At 36.3% G+C, this 16,373-nt stretch overlaps 1 long non-coding RNA gene across 1 annotated transcript in view; it reads left to right on the forward strand.

The window, feature by feature from the left end:
• LOC307134853 overlaps nucleotides 1-13,526 on the forward strand; it is a 236,348-nt gene extending 222,822 nt beyond the window's left edge. Inside the window, exons 2-3 of the long non-coding RNA XR_013817609.1 lie at nucleotides 12,235-13,359; nucleotides 13,452-13,526. This is a non-coding gene — a long non-coding RNA (uncharacterized lncRNA). The remainder of the gene's footprint in view (nucleotides 1-12,234; nucleotides 13,360-13,451) is intronic.
• Nucleotides 13,527-16,373: the final 2,847 nt, after the last annotated feature.

Here is a 16,373-nt window from a genome sequence, read left to right on the forward strand (position 1 = left end):
GATACAAAAGGGACGCTGATGCAAACACACAGCAGCACTTGCGATGAAGCGAGCGCTCTGACCGTGATAGGTGTGGCGACGAGACGCAGTGTCTCGTTCCCTTCTCGGGGAACAAGGGTTATAGTCATAACCCGAGACGTTCCCCTTCAAGGGAACTCGCACTGCGTCGTCGAGTGACGACACTTTGGGAACGTTAATACCCACTAGGCCACACCGATATCACCCCACGTCCTAGTGTGAAGCTGGAACCCAGGCACACTTAGGACGCAAGCACTAGAGCACCAGGCGTCACCGGGAGGTGCATACTGTAAAATCTTATGAAGGTGTGCGGGGTGGCCCACCTGACTGCCTCGCATACCTCTTTAAGCGAGACGCCAGAAAGGAGGGCCACCGAGGAGGCCATGCTCCTGGTGGAATGGGCCCTCACGGCCATGGGTGAAGGCAAATTGCGCACCCTATAAGCCGCGGCTATAGCCTGGACAATCCAATTACTGATCGTCTGAGTCGATGCAGGCAGCCCTTTCTTGGGTGAGCCAAAGCACACCAACAATTGGTCTGACCTTCTCCACTGGGAAGACTTCTCCAAATAAATACTTAAGGCTCTGACAGGGCAGAGCAGGTGAAGTCTCCCCTCTTCCGCCGTCAGGTGGGGAGGGGGATGGAAAGCCTGAAGAACCAGAGACCGTGCTCCCTGAGATGGAACTTTGGGTATATAACCCGGTCTAGGGTGTAAGATGGCCCTAACTCTGCCAGGGGCAAACTCCAGGCAGGTTGGCGTGACCACCAAGGCCTGGAGATCTCCCACTCTCCTAAGAGAGGTAATGGCGAGGAGAAAGGCCACCTTCAGGGTCAGGTTCTTCGGCTCAGCCGACTCCAGTGGCTCGAAGGGGGCCTCAGCCAACCCTTCAAGTACCACCGCCAGGTCCCAGGTTGGGACTCTGGAGCGAGCCGCAGGCCTCATCCTCCGAGCCCCACGGAGGAACTGTACAACCAAATGGTGCTTCCCCAAGGGTCCATCACCTAGAGGTGCGTGGAAAGCCCCAAGGGCAGCCACGTACACCTTCAGGGTGGACGGGGTAAGACCAGAGGAGAAGCGATCTTGGAGGAACTCCAGCACTGAAGCCACTGGGCAGTTAACTGGGTCCACATCACGCTCTCTACACCAAGTGGAGAATACGTTCCACTTGAGGCTGTACAGTCTCCTGGTGGAAGGAGCCCTGGAGCTGAGTAAAGTCTCGACCACCTCTGCTGACAGGCCCGCCTCTAGGTACCGAGCCCCCTCAGGGGCCAGACCCAGAGGCTCCATAACTCCGGCCGGGGGTGAAATATTGTTCCCCCTGCCTGTGAGAGCAGATCCCTCCTCAGAGGGATCCGCCACGGAGAGCCGTCTAGCAGAGCTAGGTGTTGTCTGAACGTATCAGGACATGGTGGCCGCGGAGGTCCGGGAAAAAGCTCCTCAGAGCCTTGTAGACCGCCAGCATCTCCAGGCAGTTGATGTGCCCTGAAGAATGCCGGGTCTCCCACAGACCTCTCGCAAAGCGGCCGTCCATGACCGCGCCCCAGCCAGTGAGGGAAGCATCTGTTGAAACGGCTCTCCGGCAACATGATGCTCCCAGCACTGGTCCTTGGGACAGGAACCAAGGTTTCCGCCATATGACGAGGGAACGAAGGCATTTGAGCGTTACCCTGATCATACGAAACGGATTTCCCCTCGGGGAAAACCCCTTGGCCCTCAGCCACCACTGTAGGGGTCTCATGTGCAGCAGGCCAAAAGGTATCAATTTGGACGCTGCTGCCATGAGCCCCAGCAGTCTCTGAAACTGCTTCACAGTAAGGCTGCGGCCTGGCTTCACTCTGGAGACCATCGCCAGTATGGACTCCACGCGCGCAGGGGACATTTGTGCCCGCATCGACGTGGAGTCCCTTACAACCCCCAGGAACGTAGTCCGCTGGCGGCAATGGCAGCTCAGTGGGCCACAGATGTGTGGCCTTCGTGGCCTCCATGTGGCCTCCCAGCACCTGGGTCCATTCTACTCCTGTCTGTGGTATTTTGTTACAGTATGGTGGAGAAAATTATGTATTACTGTTAGCATAAATTAAGCTTTCTGATTAGCCACTTGACAAAATAGTGTTATCTCTGAGGCATGATACAAACATGTTACGCTCTGCAAATAAAGTAAACGAGATCCAAACAATAAATGGTAAATGGTAAATTTCAAACAGTTGCTCACCTGTCTAATAAAATGCATATTAAAGCATTGTTGGTGTTTCCATGATCTCTGCGATCAAAAAGCATACATTATTGTGCCTTTTAAGGTGACAAAGAGTGCCCTATGAGTGCTAGCTTAATCATTCCTTAACACAAATAACAAAACCGACTGAACAGGATGTATTAGTAGTGGAAAGTGCCCCAAAAAAGAGCAGAAAACAAAACAAATAGCACTGTTGGATGATATCCAGAATAGCTACTAAAAGACATGTCCATTATGACAAACCAGGCCTTGTTGATCTCATGTTAATTGGGCAATTCAATTAACTTTATCCACTGAAAGCATTGTTTGTACACTGTTTGTGTGGTTTGAGTGAATGTGCTAAAGGATTTATACGAATCAGCTAACAGCACAAATGTGCCCACAAAATTCAAATATAGATATGAGCGCTAGGTTGTGGAGGATGCAGCAGACCACTAATCTAAGTCCCATATTTTTAGGCAGATCCTGTGACTGTGTTTCGGATTGGATAAGAAGAGCTTTTTATATTTTCATGTGCCATAAGACTGAACAATTAATTATATTTTGATTGTGATCGTGATTTCCTCTTTTCTCAATTAGTTAACCAATATTGGCCCGCTATTTATTTATCTTGAAATGTTTTTTCGATCTCCATTTCTGTTGTCTTACATTGGTTACACATCCTGCATGAGCTTTTATGCTTGGGTTTGCAAGATGTCAAAAGTTTAAATCCTCTAATCAGAGCTTTTACCATTATTTTAAATAGATACATTTTCTACGAGTTCTAATCTTGACATTTTTAACACAATTGTTATTACAGTAATTCTGACATAAAAGCCCCTTACATGTGCAGTAAGCAAATCCAGAGAAACACTGTTGAAAGTAAATCGGACCGAGCAAAACAACACACTTGTAGCCAATCAGCAGTTTGAGATTTGAAGAAAGACTGTGTGGCAGGGGTCACGTCATCTTATTGGTTGGTTGGAGTGTAGTTGGTGGACCAATTGGGTGATAGTAACTGCACTATTTAGGGACCCTTATTTTGACGGGTATGCGTGTGACGTGGGGTGCTTCTCTCTCTCTCTCCCCTTGGCATTTCCGTTCCGTTTCCCATTCAGGTATGTCGAGTGTTTGTTGGTGTAGTGATGCATATATCACGAGGCTAATATGCGCTATTTATAGTTTAATTTAGAGCGGAGCTGGTGGCGTTTGGCATTGCGGCAAGTTGTGGCGGAATTCACTTGCAGGTATGTTTTAATGCTCAACTTGTAACCATCACAGTTTTTGTATTTATTGCGCGTTGCTCTCAGTAACAGCAGCGAGGGCAGGTGTTTGTGTGTGATTGCTGGTCGCTAGATCGAGCTGCGGCACCGGTAGTGAGTAACCATACAGCTGTGCGTTCAGTGTTGGACATCAACCGTAAGTACACCGCTCTTGTCTTTCATATTTGTTGTCTCTTGAACTTTTTCTAATTCTCTAACTCTTATCATCTTTGGTTAAAGGGAAAGGGGAACATTTAAGTCCGGTTCCTAGCTAGTGATATCAGGTGACGCAGCTGCTGTTTTGCTTATGGGACTATTCTGATTTTGATCGCGTCATTGACGGTCATTTGGACTGTGTACTGCTCTGCTGGTTGCGAGTCGTCTGGGCCGTTAAAGTGGGCTTCGGATGTGTTTTGTGCTTTGGATGTTATGTGTTTCTTTGTTATTTTCTGGTTATTTGCTTTCTTTTGATTATTTTTGTATTCTATTTTTGTACTTGTGTTTGGTTTTGTTTATTTTCCTTTTTTTGTATGTATTCGTTGTAAGTTTGTTTGCTTATTATTCCTTGATTTAATGCTGTAGCGCCAATCAGGTGCTGGGTGGTTTTGTAGGCCTATGTGGTGTCCTCTGGAGGCCTGAGTGTCAGAGGTGCGACAATAATTGTATTACTTTGGCTTATTTTTTCATTAATTGTTGTTTTCTTTAATGTTTTCTCTTTTTTTTTCTCAGGGCCAGCGAGGTCGTGTGGAACTGGGGAGGCTAGCTGCTTCCTTTTGCGGTGTTTCACAGTGTGCTGTGTGCTGATACAACTTCCCTTTGGTGGGTGTGCGTGGTGTTTGCTTTTGTGTGAATTGAGGTGGGTTTTGGATGACCTCTGAGTTGCAGCTGGCCTGCCTGGTTCCCACTAATCCTGGCCCTGGGTATTATGATTCTGTCATTGTGGGAGTTTTAAATCAGCGCTTGTGATTTTTATAATAAAGTTTATATTTTGTATCGCTACTCGCGTCTCTCTCTTAATTCCTTGCCTTCAATTGGTGGAACTTACCTGTGTGTCTTTTATTGGGAGTTATTTTTCCCTGGCCTCCCACCAGGGTGGCGTAGTCGGGTAGAATTCAAGTGGTGATTAACATCCCTCACCATATAACCTCTGCCACAACTGTCTAAAGACAGATGGCAGAGAGACATTACAAAAGAGAAAAGGTCAGAGGAAAAAGAAGGGTTATGATCAAATCTTTAGGAACTGCATTAATATTAGAAAAACTTCCCAGTGCTGGACAACCAAAAGCGGGATTGCCTGAAAATGGACGCAGAGGTTGCATTGTTTCTGCTACATACGTGAGTAACATTGCTTTTGCTGTTTCACAAAACCCATATATTCTGTTGTTGTAATGTTAGCTATAGTAACAGGACAGTTTTGAGTTGTTTGTCCAGAGCTGCTGTGTTGCTGGTGACTAACAACCAACTCTTGCTTGTATATACTCTTCCTCTGTATACTGCATGTCAATTGTTTTTTTGTCCTTCATTGTCGTTTGTTTGATGTATTCACTTTATTTTTTGCTTCGCTTCATTTATGATAAAGAGACATCTGCTCTTGCATTGCATGTTTGTTTGGGTTGATTTCAAATATCAACAGTATTTCTCAGAAATCAGTTAATGTACTCGTATGAAAATGTTGTCATTTGTAAACATTTCACAAATGACAATCATGATTAAATAAATAATCTTGAGTATATGGTATATTTTCTCCCAAAATATGATATGTAACATATTTAGTCACTTCTTCTTTACTATCTTGTCATGAATCACTTCTGCAATTAGGTTCAATAATGTGTACATTTGTAACTATAGGTTATATACTTATTGCAATCAAAATAATCATTAAAAAATTAAAGTTATTGTGATGAGGTTCGATGTATATGGGTGAGGAAAGGAAGAAGGCGGGGTCAGCGTGACTGGGACTGCACTTAATTTATTACTCAGAACAGGTTCAAACATAAAGCACGCACGAGGGCATTCAGCTCAGAACAATCAAAACACTCAATATTCAATATTTCACTCAGTTTCAGCTTCAACACTCTTTCTCCCTCTGGCAGAGCTGCAGTCCCAGTCCAGATCTCTCTCTCCCAACTCTCTCTCAGGTGTTACTCATCTGCACTTGACCTACTAACTCACCACTCGGCTCGGTACTCTCTCTCCCGCTACAGACCTTGCAAAACCACGCCCCCTCCGCCAGTTATACTTTATTTGGTTACACTTTATTTTAAGATGTCTTTGTTACACTGTAATTATACATTTAGGTACTGAGAAATTTTAAGTAACTATGTGTACTTAATATAGGGTTATGATTAGGGTTTGGATTGGTTTAGGGTTAGTTGCACGTAATTATGCATCCTTTATTTATAGTTATTACTAACTATTATATGTAACAATGACACTGAAAAATAAAGTGTTACCCTTTATTTTAAGGTGTCCATAGTACATTGTAATTATACATTTAAATACTTAGTAATATTAATTAACCTGTTAGCCTGCACCCCCATCTCATAATGATTACATCTGCGCATTTTGGGGAAAGATTGAATAAATAATACTTCTCTGTATAGAAATTTGACACAGACATATCAGAATCTATCAATATTTCTCCACATCTGCACACTTTTGAACTAAAAGCCCTGAGGGATGTTGTTTTGTCGTGAGTCTTCATGACGACCATAGAGGAGTTTTTTTTATGAATGAGAGCAGCTGACGCTCATATTACAATATCAAAAGGTACCGACGCCGATGTTCATATTCATAACTCCTGGTACATATTAACAAATTATGTCAGCATAAGACTTTGAGAATAAAGCAGAGGTAAAAAATGGAAGCTTGAGTCTTAGATCTTTTTAATGATGTATAATTTGTCAAGGTAATTACTCACATCTGACAGTAATTTTGAGCTAATTTAAACAAAGAAAGCTTCAGTGTGTCTTAGTCCTCACGCAGGTTATCAGGTTAAAGTTACATGTACTTACTATAGGGTTAGGGTTCGGATTAAGGTTTGGTTTAGGGTTAGTTGCATGTAATTATGCGTCATTTAGTGTTATTAATATAGCAACTACATGTAAACACAGTAAAATAAAGTGTTACCAAAATGTTTTAAATTTAATTGAATTAAGAAAGATGCCCCTTGGCTTTAAGTAGAAAATAATTATTTTAATGTTAATACATGAATAGACATTAAATAGAAAGGAAGGAAGCCCAAAAAATAATAAGGTGTACAAGACATGTTCATTAAAAAACAGTACATAAATAAGAAACCCAATGTTACAAAAGCAACAATTTAAAACAAATATCATATGCCCTAAGAGGAAAATCACATCTCAATATAACTCACTCCAGAAGCAAGATTAAGATTAAGTAAAATTAAGATAAAGAAAAAAACAACCAAAAAGAAATCAAAATGTGTTTTGTTAAAATATGATTTAAATATTACTTATCTAACCCATCCAATGAGTGTGACTAAATCTTCACTACTGCCCAAGATTGTCATTAAGCTGTAATTAACCCTTAGCTAGTGGGAGAGGTGTAATGTGTTTATCTTGGAAACATTGTCATAATTACATTCCAAATATGGTGTATTCCAAATAGAAGCACTGTGTGTGTAATTTAGGTAATTACAAAACAACCTAACATACTCCAAATTTGAAATAAGCTCTTGTAAGCAAAACTATGTAATTTATTAATCTAGTAACAATTTTAATAAAGATAATGCCATGAGGGGTTCAAAAGATCAGTGGATCTGTTTAATAAGACTTACTTGTAAATAGAGGACAGACAACATGTAACCTCCTACAAAAAACGCCTCTGAGGCACAAACGCACCTCGTTTCCAACTGCTCAAGCTTCATTGATTAACAAGAAAAAATAAATAACTTGTTTTGATTCGAGTCTATAAGCCTGCTGTTCCTCTCAAAGGTATTAACTCATTCATTTGTATGCGGATGATTATGATTTAAAATCATCAATTCTTCATTCAGCTTTGTAATGCATTAGGCATATAATTGTTTTTTGCACGTTTAGTCTTCACACTTAACAAAATACCTCTGCAAATTTCCCATTATAAAATAATTCACAAGTTAGCATAAGTTTACAGCAATATGGTATTCCATAACGTCTGATAATTCTAAAGTGATTCTAAGTCACAGGAGGATTTTAGGTCAATCTTGAATAATGTATGTCTACATTTCAAGTTCCAAAGCAGAATAAACTACTGATTAAAAGAAAAAAAATTGATTATATCATGAAGAGATTGCTTTTATTAATCATTCATAATGATATCTTCAGATTTTCAGAGATTGCCTGCATCTGCACATCCCTCAATCAATACTTCTTCCCCTCAGAACTGTTTAACTTATTAAACAGAATTTCTTACGGAATTATCAGGCATAGCCAGGGTCATGAAATTTCTGCTTTTTCCTTTCAAAGAGTAAAGCTACATACAGCATCATGATGATATAAAAATGAGAATGATGCTTTAACTGAGAAAATGGGTAACGCTTTAGTTTACGACCCAAAGTGCTCCGTAAGTAAAAAAAAATTTAAAGCTTAACTATTATAGTGTAACTATGAAGTACGTACGTGTATGAAGGGAACAATCTGTACAATTTGGGGAATAAAGGGGTAACAACCAGGAAAATTAACAAAATATTTAGAAGTATTTTAGAACAAAGAGTGTCACAGATTTTTTTTTTTTTATACTGGGGAATTATACTCTTGTTCTATGTAGTTACAGGGTAAGTGCTTGTTACCCTCTTGTTCTAGTAAGTTACAGGGTAAGTGTGACATCTGCGGCTCTGTAAATTAAAGTTGTTACCCTTACCCTTGTTACAGGGTAAGTACAATAAAAAGTCTGATTACACAGTCTATTTTTCACTGACTCTGAATCTTGAGATTTGAGTTTCTCGGCGCATTTACGTCAAAGCATGAACTGAACCTTCCCATGCAACAATTGAGGAAGTGATAGTCTGTTTAAAAAAGTGTAAGATATTTTTATTTTTCTTACAAACATTGATTCATCCATTTAGGTTGTATGAATTAATGTAGTTATGGCTGTATGTGCTGTTTGATGCTTCAACCATTAGGAACCCATGGTTTATTTTAATACATAATACAGACTAGCAAGAGACATGGGATTCCTTCTTAAGATTCATCAGTGGAAAGAAAGAAGAGAAACAAGAGGAAGAAGAAGCCCAGCAAGAGAAAAAAGAGGGACAGACCTGTGCAACTCTCTGGCAAGACTTTAGCATTTGAAATCAAATGTTAGTTTAAAGGTAGGGTATAGGTAAGAATTATCTAAAACACTTTTGTCCAAATTTGTTTAAACTTTCTTTATATGTCAAAACATAATTAAAATGTAAGTACTCTGAAAAAGAGAGTATAAAAATCGAGTGACTCTAGACTTTTTAATCTGCAATAAACACTGCTCATTATTTTCGTCCGGGACGAAACAAGTGATTGGCTCGGGCGGCTATCACTCTCTCTCACTACCATGGCTACCACCCCTTTTGCTGCAGGATCTGCTATTTTATAGCAGGAACAAAAACAAATTTTATAGTAAGAACAAATATTTTACGCCCCAAATGCGATTTTTACTGGAGAAACACGATTGGGCTTGTTTTGGGCTAGTTTTGAATAGCAATTGGGCGGATTTTGTTGTGAAAACCTGGCAACTCTGGCGCACCCGTTTGATTTGAGGAGTTCAAGAGGCTGTATTTCTGCTGGACAGGTAATCTTTCATTTTGATTATAAATTTTTTTGGTTTATGTTTTCATGAAGCATGTATCACTAGCACACGTAGCTGCCTAATATAGCTAACATAACATTACTTAGCATAAAGTTACAATGTTATAGGCTACACTTAGCGAGCCATTAGTAGAGATGATAAATACTCAATATGCTTAGTTCAAGTTGATCGCTGTCATGTTGAATTTCGCAAAATGTAACTTTAGATAACAAAATGCATGTGTTTTGGGGGCGTGGCTTTGGAAAGAGCCCAGAAGGGAGAAGGTGGAGTGAATGGAAATAATGAGCTGTCTTTAAAACAGTCGTGAGAGGTCTACAGACACTCAATTTTTATACTTTCTTTCTCAGAGTACTTACATTTTAATTATGTATTGATATATAAAGAAAGTTTAAACAAATTTGGAAAAAAAGTTTTTTAACCAATTCTTACCTACCTTTAAAGTGTTGTAAGTTGTTTTTCAAATAAACGTTTTTGATATCAGATTGTGTGTATGTATTTTTATTGTACTTTTACACATTCACTTCATGGAAGAAGAGGGTAACAAGCATCACTTTAATTCACAGCCTGCAGACGACACACTTACCTTGTAACTTAATAGAACAAGAGGGTAACACTTTTGATCATTACATTTTTTTTCCCCTTGCTGAATAATAAGTATAAGTAATAATAAGCATTAATTTATTTTTTAGAGAAGAAGAAAAAAAAAGTTACTGACACCAATGTTTGGCCCTTATGAAAATGACAATACTTTGAGTTCTAAATATTGAGAAAGTTTTGTGTCATTGCTTGTTTTGTATTTTCATGATTCTATTTTAAGTTTAGGTTTTTATTTTGACCCCCTAAAATTTTTTGTGTAAAATCCAGAGTCTCAAAATCAAATCTTTAGGACAAACCAGTCAAGCCAAAATAGTACATTTTCAAGCTTCTACAATATTTTCAATGTTTGAAATGACCCTTGCTCACGGCGTGTGTGATGAGAATCCTCACCAATCTTGATACTGAGATCACAGCAGTCGGTGCCTGAATTGATTTCTTTTTGCTCAAATTTCCTATATCTATCTGCAGGTCCCCAGACACCTTCTGAAGATGAAAACCAAGGACATGGGCACATGAAATAGACGCAGGCTTTGGCTACTCAAGATTTTCAATCAAGCCCTGATGGAATAGCTTTTTTCAAAGACGCACTGGCATTACCTGCAGCCCAAAAACTAAATAGGTGGTGCTCAATGGAAAAAATAAAAGTGAAATATATTTTACTTATATACTTTTTTCTCTTTTCATGCTTATCACACTGATAAAATGAATTTAGACTTCACAAACAGAAGAGGACTACTATAGAAATGACAAACAACTAAATATATTATGATGTTGCACCCACAGATTTTTGAGCCTCCGGGAGGAGAAAATATAATATAAGATTATTATGCAATTTATTTATATATATATATATATATATATATATATATATATATATATATATATATATATATATATATATATATATATATATATATATATATATATATATATATATATATATATATATAAAATATTTTAGCACTTTGAGATTTTGTTTAATGTAAAGTGCGTTACAAATAAAATGTATTATTATATATATATATATATATATATATATATATATATATATATATATATATATATATATATATATATATATATATATATATATGCATTTTAAATAAAATATAAACAAATAAAATATAAATAAATGCAAAATATTTAAAGTAGTCTCTCAGCCAATCAGAGCAAAGGGGAAAATGGGAAACAAAGAGGAAGTCAGTGAGAGGAAGTGGACACAAGCTGTCTGCCGTAATCTGAACAGCGAGATACGAGCTCTCTAGCTCTCTGCCGTAATCTGAATAGTGGGACAAGGAGAAAGTGCACAGAACTTTGTTGAATATCATTTGAGTACTGTATTTCAAAAGAGATAGAAATAACTGACAACAACACAATGTTTAATAAGCTTTATTTCAATTGATTTACATATTTGTATTTTTGTTTCTGTTGAAGGTTTTTCACCTTTCTTCTGTCAATACTCTTTGAATTTACCAACCTAATTCATTCAAGAAAAAGAAGAGTGGAATCCAGTTAAAACCTCTTTTGATGATGTGTGACTTCCTTTTCAAGCGGGGAAATTGTGCAAGAAAAGAATAATCTTGACACACACACACACACATATATATATATATATATATATATATATATATATATATATATATATATATATATATATAAAGATTTGAACTACAGTTCCCTTGCATACTAGGTTGCTGTGGTTTTCATTACCATGACAACCGCCTGCGCATCCGCGTTGAAAATTGTAGAAAGTTTAGCGCCCAATGATTTCCACTATTCAGAAAACGCGTAAAGGATCGCAGAATCCATTCATAAAAACAGAATGTCACGGAATGAATGGTGCCGACGCACAGTTTTCGTTTACTACTGAAGCACGCTCAACACTCGTGGTGTTCGTCTGCACAATTCATTCACAAAAAGACACAAATGTGCCGTTACTTTCCACAAAGGCACACTTCATTTTTTTCAGTTGCCTCAAAATAGCATCACTCCAACAATGCACCTGAACACACCTCATTTTCAGACAAGCACGCCCATGGGCGAATAGATAGACGTGAGTGCATTTTGATATATTTTTAAACAACGTATATATTCATATTTAAACAATGTGGCGCTGGACGTGAAAATGATAACTGCGTCTGGCTGGAATCAGCAAAAAAACATTTGCGTCGCACCTGGCATAGCATTGTGCCAGGTGTATGATAGGACCCTATATGTTTAAATAATTAAACATATAAAGAATTTTCTGATGAAATAAATGATTCACTGAATCATTTGAACCACTATGACTTTATTTATTTAAAAAAAAGTTGTGGTCAAAATTAAAATCGGTGTACTTCTATGGGTATTATATTGATTAGCTGCCCTTGTGAAAAAGTAGTGTGCTTAATTGTATTGAAAGTGTACTTTTTGTGTACTTAAAATCTTAAAAGTATACTTTTTAAAAAGTGCACTTGCAGATCATATGATATAATTAAAATTAAAGGCCACTTAAGTATACTTAAAGAGAATACACTTTAATGACAATATTTATAAGCACACTTAAGTGCACATTTTTAAAATGCACTTTGTAATAATATCTAATTAATTTTTACTTAAATAAAGTACACTTTCATGGCAATATTTATAAACACACTTAAGTGCACTTTTTATAAGTGCATTGTGTAATAATATCTAATTAATTTTTACTTAAGGAAAGTATACTTTCATGGCAATATTTATAAACACACTTAAGTGCACTTTTTATAAGTGCACTTTGTAATAATATCTAATTAATTTTTACTTAAGGAAAGTATACTTTCATGACAATATTTATAAAAACACTTGAGTGCACTTTTAATAAGTGCATTTTGTAATAATATATAATTAATTTTTACTTAAGGAAAGTATACTTTCATGACAATATTTATAAACACACTTAAGTGCACTTTTTATAAGTGCACTTTGTAATAATATCTAATAAATTTTTACTTAAAGAAAGTATACTTTCATGGCAATATTTATAAACACACTTAAGTGCACTTTTAATAAGTGCACTTTGTAATAATATCTAATTAATTTTTACTTAAGGAAAGTATACTTTCATGACAATATTTATAAACACACTTAAGTGCACTTTTAATAAGTGCACTTTGTAATAATATCTAATTAATTTTTACTTAAGGAAAGTATACTTTCATGGCAATATTTATAAACACACTTAAGTGCACTTTTTATAAGTGTACTTTGTAATAATATCTAATTAATTTTTACTTAAGGAAAGTATTCTTTCATGGCAATATTTATAAACACACTTAAGTGCACTTTTTATAAGTGCACTTTGTAATAATATCTAATTAATTTTTACTTAAGAAAAGTATACTTTCATGACAATATTTATAAACACACTTAAGAGCACTTTTAATAAGTGCACTTTGTAATAATATCTAATTAATTTTTACTTAAGGAAAGTATACTTTCATGGCAATATTTATAAACACACTTAAGTGCACTTTTAATAAGTGCACTTTGTAATAATGTCATTAATTTTTACTTTAAAAAGTACACTTTCATGACAATATTTATAAGCACACTTAAGTGCACTTTTTTAAAAATGCACCTTGTAATAATGTCTACCTATATTTTACTTAAACATATTTAAAATAATTATTGTTATTTATATTTTATAAAGTACACTTATTTTTATATTGACATACTAAAGCACATGGAAAAAAATGTCCAAAATTACATTTGTTAATGTATTCTAAATGTGTTTAGTCTATAATGTATACTGCGTGTATTAATGTATTTCTTCTAGCTTCAATACACTTTTTAAAATTTGTATCACTAGCTCCTGCTCTATGAACTCAACTACAAGTGTCAGTTTTTTACATAATATTTGACATAAAGTGTAATTTATGAGAGGAGTAGCTTAGCTATTTGTGCTTAATGTAATAGCAATGTAGTACTGTGTGTAGGCCTACAGATTAATTTCAATATCATTATGTTGTTCTACGCCGATTAAACACACATTTAATTGCAAGCAAAAGTTGAACAAATCTAAACAAAATTAATCTGCATTCAAATTCAGTTAAAAAACATTTAATTTTAATCAGACTACACTACACTGTAAACATAATTGACTATTAGTTAGGTCAATGAGTCAAGTTATTTTAACTTACAGTCCAACTACACAGTGAGTTAGAACATCTTCAACTTGAACAGAAATGGAAAACATTTATAATCAACATTTAACCGTGCACAAAATATTTCTATTTAATATTTTAATGCGCATGCGCCAAAAATACTACGTCATTATTTTGAAAAATGCGCTGTCCGCCATGTTTCTATGATCGCGATGCGTGAGGAAACTGAAGCTGATCAAACAACGAGAACACCGGAGTGAACCTTTTGGATCATTGGATGATTACAGATGAGACGTTATGTGCTGCAAACGTGTCAAGTAAGTATATCTTGATTTAAGCTTTCTTGATTTTTAATTTTCACCATAACATGGCAGTTCTTATTGCGGTCAAGAGTGTATTTAGTTTAATCGCAGATAGACGCAATATGGACTCGGGAGGTGAATGAATCATGTTTCCTATCATCATGTATCTATGATTGCGTTATAATAATTTATTATTTCGGAATGTGATCGTGTGTGTGGGCGTGTTCGAGGAATTTGGCTGCTGAAAATACAATATTTTAATCGAACTCAGAATTTTTAAATGAACTAAATGACTTAAAGTTATAGTAACACTAGACATTTAACGTTATATACAATTAATCCATATTATAACGACCAGTAATATTCAATATATCACCCACCTCTAGAAATAATGCTTGTAATGAATTTATTTATTTATTTATTATTATTTTTTTGCATTTGGAGAGTACGATGTTAAGTTACTATTTGTGTTTTTGTAATATTTTGTGCTTATCTGGAGTTATTTAATTTTTTTTATTTTGTAGGATCAGTATGTGTTATTGGAGATCCAGTGCAAGCTGTGTGGAATCACAGAGCCGTATTGATGAGGTGAAGTTATTGTTAATTATGAATTTATTCCCAGCCATGACACTGATCACACACTACAAGCTAAAACACTGCTATCAAGTCTTTTAAGCTTTAGCTTTTAAATGCTTTGCATCTTGTCCATTTGTAAGTAATAAATTCCCACCTGTGCATTTACACCCCGAATCATTATATATTTTACAGGTAACAACCCAAAGGAATGGGGCCTCAGCATTGCTGTGCCAGCCGTGGCAAATACAGGAGCATCCTTCATGGAGATGGTCAGATGAAACTTGCAAGGCAAGATGAGGACAAATGGAAGAATAGCTTTCTCAATTTGCATGGTTCTTGGGTTATATATATTTAAGTTATGTTTAATTCCCTGTAAAGTGGGAATAAAAACAATTATTAAAATGTCCTCTATTTTTAAGGCCCAGTGTCCGTGAAGATGATGTGGTCCGTGAGATCTGGTGTTTGTGGGAAACGTGAAGGAACCTCTCCCAGCTTCTACTGTGATGTTGCCCTGATGACTGAGGTAATTCATCACATAGGTGATGCAGTTGCGGTCAAAAGTTTACACACACCTTGCAGAATAAACTGCTTCATCAGGGCAGTCCTAAATAAAAAGACAACATGCTAATTTTTATGATCCCTCTTATTGCTAAAATTTTTTTTTTTTTAACAGATACAGCAGTGTGAATATAAACTTTGGAGCGCAACTGTACATCTATCGCTTTCATTTAATTGAGCCAATTATAATAATCGATAGATCTGTTTTATAAACAATTGTTTTCTTTCTGTTTTCTTTTTCTTTTCTCAAGGTATATATTTTTTGCTTTCCTGCTTTGGAACATGTCCATTCTCATCTACTGTGGAGAGATGGTGCGCAAGTTTTCTGCCGATGGAGAGCTTCTGGAACATTGACATAAACAGCACTTTCCAACAACTTCAAAATAGTTGGTGATGAACAATTAAAAAAAATAATAATTGTGCCTTTGGAGTTCTTCAGGTTATTTATTTATTTTTATTTTTTATTTTCATTCACCGTAATGCTGGAATAAGATTTTAGAATAAACCTTTTGGTCCTAACTTTGGTGCAAGTCAAGGTTTAAGAGCTTAAAAGTTTGGTAACACTTTAGAATAAGATCTCATTTGTTAACATTATTTAATGTATTAGCCAACATGATCTAACAGTGATGAGCAATATTTTTTTACAGTGTTTATTAATATTTGTTGACCTTAGTTAATCAAATATAGTTCAAAGCTAGTTAATTACATTTATAGCCATTGTTCATGTACGTTAACAGTGCATTAACTAATTAACTTATACATCTTTTGATTTTAAGATTGCATTAGTAACTAGAATGTACATTTCCTGAAGAAAATGTGAGTGGTGCTTGCAGTGGCAAAAAAATCCTCTCGGATGCTACTGGGATGCAAAAAAGCTAAGAAACATGTCTGTAGGATGTTCTGGGGCTGAGATATGGCTTATTAATGTGTTTGTACGGT

This window comes from Gobio gobio (genome assembly GCF_949357685.1).
Source record: "Gobio gobio genome assembly, chromosome: 12".
Taxonomy (NCBI): domain Eukaryota; kingdom Metazoa; phylum Chordata; class Actinopteri; order Cypriniformes; family Gobionidae; genus Gobio; species Gobio gobio.